Below are 6,000 nucleotides of genomic sequence, written 5' to 3'. Positions count from 1 at the left end.
GGTTTAAGCTTCTTTCACTCTAGCAACCCATCATCTACTTATTACTTCCCAATGCCTTCCTCTAGGCCCAAACAATGGTGAAGTGTCATGTAGTCGACGTTCACATAACACCACTAGAGGAGAGACAACATACATCTCATCAAAATATCGAACGAATAATGACTACTAATAGCAAGACTTCTCCCATGTCCTCAGGAACAAACGTAACTACTCTAAAAGCATATTCATGTTCATAATCAGAGGGGTATTAATATGCATATAGGATCTGAACATATGATCTTCCACCAAATAAACCAACTAGCATCAACTACAAGGAGTAATCAACACTACTAGCAACCTACAGGTACCGATCCCAGACTTAGAGACAAGAATTGGATACAAGAGATGAACTAGGGTTTGAGAGGAGATGGTGCTGGTGAAGATGTTGATGGAGATTGGCTCCCTCCCGGTGAGAGGAGCGCTGGTGATGACGATGGCGATGATTTCCCCCTCCCGGAGGGAAGTGTCCCCGGCAGAACAGCTCCGCCAGAGCCCTAGATTTGTTCCGCCAAGGTTCCGCCTCGTGGCGGCGGAGCCTCGTCCCGAAAGCTTGCTTATGATTTTTTCTCGGACGAAAGAGTTCATATAGCAGAAGATGGGCACCGGAGGGCCAACATGGGGCCCACGAGGCAGGGGGCACGCCCAGGGGGGTAGGGCACGCCCCCCACCCTCGTGCGCAGGGTGTGGGTCCCCTCTGGTATTTTCTTCACTCAGTAATTTTTATTATTTCTAGAAATAACTTCCGTGGAGTTTCAGGACTTTTGGAGCAGTGCAGAATAGGTCTCTAATATTTTCTCCTTTTCCAGCCCAAAATTCCAGCTGTCGGCATTCTCCCTCTTTATGTAAACCTTGTAAAATAAGAGAGAATAGGCATAACTATTGTGACATAATGTGTAATAACAGCCCATAATGCAATAAATATAGATATAAAAGCATGATGCAGAATGGATGTATCAATCAGCGTGGGACAAGCCTGGACAAACTCTTATATGAAGGAAAACGCTCCCGAGGACACATGGGAATTATCGTCAAGCTAGTTTTCATCACGTTCATATGATTCGCGTTCGGTACTTTGATAATTTGATATGTGGGTGGACCGGTGCTTGGGTGCTGTCCTTACTTGGACAAGCATCCCACTTATGATTAACTCCTATTGCCAGCATCCACAACTACAAATAAGTATTAAGGTAAACCTAACCATAGCATGAAACATATGGATCCAAATCATCCCCTTACGAAGCAACGCATAAACTAGGGTTTAAGCTTCTGTTACTCTAGCAACCCATCATCTACTTATTACTTCCCAATGCCTTCCTCTAGGCCCAAACAATGGTGAAGTGTCATGTAGTCGACGTTCACATAACACCACTAGAGGAGAGACAACATACATCTCATCAAAATATCGAAAGAATACCAAATTCACATGACTACTAATAGCAAGACTTCTCCCATGTCCTCAGGAACAAACGTAACTACTCTGAAAGCATATTCATGTTCATAATCAGAGGGGTATTAATATGCATATAGGATCTGAACATATGATCTTCCACCAAATAAACCAACTAGCATCAACTACAAGGAGTAATCAACACTACTAGCAACCTACAGGTACCGATCCCATACTTAGAGACAAGAATTGGATACAAGGGATGAACTAGGGTTTGAGAGGAGATGGTGCTGGTGAAGATGTTGATGGAGATTGGCTCCCTCCCGATGAGAGGAGCGTTGGTGATGACGATGGCGATGATTTCCCCCTCCCGGAGGGAAGTGTCCCCGGCAGAACAGCTCCGCCAGAGCCCTAGATTGGTTCCGCCAAGATTCCGCCTCGTGGCGGCGGAGTCTCGTCCCGAAAGCTTGCTTATGATTTTTTCTCGGACGAAAGACTTCATATAGCAGAAGATGGGCACCGGAGGGCCAATAGGGGGCCCACGAGGCAGGGGGCATGCCCAGGGGGGTAGGGCGCACCCCCCACCCTCTTGCCCAGGGTGTGGGTCCCCTCTGGTATTTTCTTCGCTCGGTAATTTTTATTATTTCCAAAAATAACTTCCGTGGAGTTTCAGGACTTTTGAAGCTGTGCAGAATAGGTCTCTAATATTTGCTCCTTTTCCAGCCCAGAATTCCAGCTGCCCGCATTCTCCCTCTTTATGTAAACCTTGTAAAATAAGAGAGAATAGTCATAAGTATTGTGACATAATGTGTAATAACAGCCCATAATGCAATAAATGTCGATATAAAAGCATGATGCAGAATGGACGTATCAACTCCCCCAAGCTTAGACCTCGCTTGTCCTCAAGCGGAAGCCGACAACGATAAATATGTCCACATGTTTAGAGATGGAGGTGTCGATAAAATAAAATACGAACATGAGGGCATCTTGATCATTCTTATAACAACAACATATATGGATATTGTCATATGATTTCTTATGCTCAAGTAATAATCTATTCACAATGTCAAGTATGAATCAGAAACTTCATTGAGAACTAACAAACTATAATCTCAGTCATTGAAGCAATTGCAATTTATCATAACATAGGAAAGAGTCAATATAAGAGCTTTTCAGCAAGTCCACATACTCAACTATCATTTAGTCTTTCACAATTGCTAACACTCACGCAATACTTATGGGTATGGAGTTTTAATCGGACACAGAGAAAGATAGGGGCTTATAGTTTTGCCTCCCAACCTTTTACCTCGAGGGTAATGTCAACAATAATAATTCATGCTAACTTACATCCAATTGGATATATATATCAGGATCTTTCCAACACAATGTGCTTGCCAAAGGATAAAATGTAAAAAGGAAAGGTGAAGATCACCATGACTCTTGCATAAGGGATAAGACAAAAGTAAAAGATATGCCCTTCGCAGAGGGAAGTAGAGGTTGCCATGCGCTTTCATGGTTGGATGCACGAAATCTTAATGCAAAAGAACATCACTTTATATTGCCACTTGTGATATGGACCTTTATTATGCAATCCGTCGCTTTTATTTCTTCCACATCACAAGATCGTATAAAGCTTATTTTCTCCACACTAATAAATCATACATATTTAGAGAGCAATTTTTATTGCTTGCACCGATGACAACTTACTTGAAGGATCTTACTCAATCCACAGGTAGGTATGGTGGACTCTCATGGCGAAACTGGTTTTAAGGGTATTTGGAAGCACAAGTAGTATTTCTACTTGGTGCAAAGAATTGGCTAGCATGAGGGAGAAAGGCAAACTCAACATGTTGGATGATCCATGACAATATACTTTATCTCAGATATAAGAAAGCATAACCCATTGCGTTGTCTTCCTTGTCCAACATCAACTCTTTAGCATGTCATATTTTAATGAGTGCTCACAATCATAAAAGATGTCCAAGATAGTATATTTATATGTGAAACCTCTCTTTATTTATTACTTCCTATTAATTGCAATGATGACCAAAGCTATGTTTGTTAACTCTCAACAACTTTTAATCGTCATACCCTTTCTATGTGAAGTCATTACTCTCCATAAGATCAATATGATCTCTTTTATTTCTTTTTATTCTTTCTTTTTCTTTTATTCCCTCAAGATCATAGCAAGATAATCAAGCCCTTGACTCAACTTTAATCTTTATTATATAGCTCACGGACTCAATTACGTAAAGGATCATAAGGCAAAACTCAAAACTAAATCATACTAAAATTTTATTCTACTAGATTAAGATATTACTAAAAGGATCGAACTAAGAAAAACGGCAAAGATAGGAGTGTGATGGTGATATGATACCGGGGCACCTCCCCCAAGCTTGGCAGTTGCCAAGGGGAGTGCCCATACCCATGTGATTATATCTCCTTTGCTGGTGAAGAAGATGGTGGAGTTGTTGATGATGTGGGCTTGTCGTCCATCTTCCAAGGCATAGGCTCACCATCATAGAAGGATGATCGAGTCTCCGGGATCCTCAAATCTGCAGCCAAACTCATCCTCTTGAATCTATATTCATACTCACAGTTTTGGTTTTGCAGGTCATAGATTTGGGCTTGGAGGTGCTCGATCTTCTCGTGAAGCTTGAAGATGGTCTCCCCAATGTTCTTGGCATCCAGCTTGTGATTGTTGGTGAATTCCGCGATCATCATGTGGTTGGCATTGAGTCTGTGTTCCACCATCCCCTGGCACTTGAAAAATTGTTGCTCCATTGCTTCGAGCCTCGTCTCCACGCTTCCTGTCCTCCTTGGTCCCTCAACATCGCGGATGTGCAGCAACCCATCACGCATCTCAATGGTTTGAGGGTGTTGCAGCACCTCCGCGAGGTAGGGGTTGATGACCTTCTCGAAGAACTTGTCCTTGGGGGCGCTTGGAGATGTCATGGTGATCTAGATCTGTCAGAAAAATAGCTCGAAACAAAAACAGAGGATATTTGCGTGATACGGTGGTCAGAACCTTCGGGAGATTATATAATGAATTTTTACCGACCGAAAGAAGTATCGTGCAAGAAAACGGAGTCCGGAGAGTACACGAGGTGCCCACGAGGTAGGGGGGCGCGCCCAGGGGGTAGGGCGCGCCCTCCACCCTCGTGGAGGCCTCGTGTCCTTCCCGGACTGCTTCTTATTTTCCTATTTTTCTAAATATTCCAAAACGGAGAAAAATTTGCCATTAGAACTGTTTTGGAGTCGGTTTACTAACCGTACCACATACCTATTCCTTTTCAGAGTCTGAAACGTTCTGGAAAGTGTCTCCTATGTATTCCTCCGGGGTTACAGTTTCAATAACATTAGTTTCAACATTTATAGGATTACCTGAGATATAATGTTTGATTCTTTGGCCGTTCACCACCTTCGGATTTGTGCCCTCGAAGTTGTTGATTTTTATGGCACCGGAACGATAGACCTCCTCGATAATGTAAGGACCTTCCCATTTAGAGAGAAGTTTTCCTGCAAAAAATCTTAAACGAGAGTTGTATAGCAACACATAATCACCTACATTAAACTCACGCTTTTGTATCCTTTTGTCATGCCATCTTTTAACTTTTTATTTAAACAACTTGGCATTCTCATAGGCTTGGGTTCTCCATTCATCAAGTGAGCTAATGTCAAATAGCCTCTTCTCACCGGCAAGTTTGAAATCATAATTGAGCTCTTTAATAGCCCAGTATGCCTTATGTTCTAGTTCGAGAGGTAAGTGACATGCTTTTCCATAAACCATTTTATATGGTGACATGCCCATAGGATTTTTATATGCAGTTCTATAGGCCCATAATGCATCATCAAGTTTCTTGGACCAATTCTTTCTGGATCTATTAACAGTCTTTTGCAATATTAATTTGAGCTCTCTATTACTCAATTCTACGTGACCACTAGACTGTGGGTGATAAGGAGATGCAATTCTATGATTAACATCATACTTAGCAAGCATCACCATGAATAAAATGTGAACCACCATCAGTCATTAAATATCTAGGGACTCCAAACCTCGGAAAAAATACTTCTTTAAGCATCTTAATAGAGGTGTTATGATCAGCACTACTAGTTGGGATAGCTTCTACCCACTTAGTAACATAATCAACAGCAACTAAAATATGTGTATACCCATTAGAGGAAGGAAACGGTCCCATATAATCAAAGCCCCAAACATCAAATGGTTCAATAACAAGTGAATAATTCATAGGAATTTCTTGACGTCTACTAATATTACCAATTCTTTGACATTCATCAGAAGATAAGACAAACTTACGAGCATCCTTGAAGAGAGTAGGCCAATAAAAACCGGATTGCAATACCTTATGTGCAGTTCTATTTCCAGCGTGGTGTCCTCCATAAGCTTCGGCGTGACACTTGCGTAGGATCTGTTCCTGTTCATGCTCAGGTACACAACGCCTAATAACACCATCTACTCCTTCTTTATAAAGATGTGGGTCATCCCAGAAGTAATGTCTTCAATCATAGAAAACCTTTTTCTTTTGCTGGTATGTGAAACTAGGTGGTATAAA

This window comes from Triticum aestivum, chromosome 4D (assembly GCF_018294505.1).
Source record: "Triticum aestivum cultivar Chinese Spring chromosome 4D, IWGSC CS RefSeq v2.1, whole genome shotgun sequence".
NCBI lineage: Eukaryota > Viridiplantae > Streptophyta > Magnoliopsida > Poales > Poaceae > Triticum > Triticum aestivum.
Note: the sequence above shows the minus strand (reverse complement) of the source record.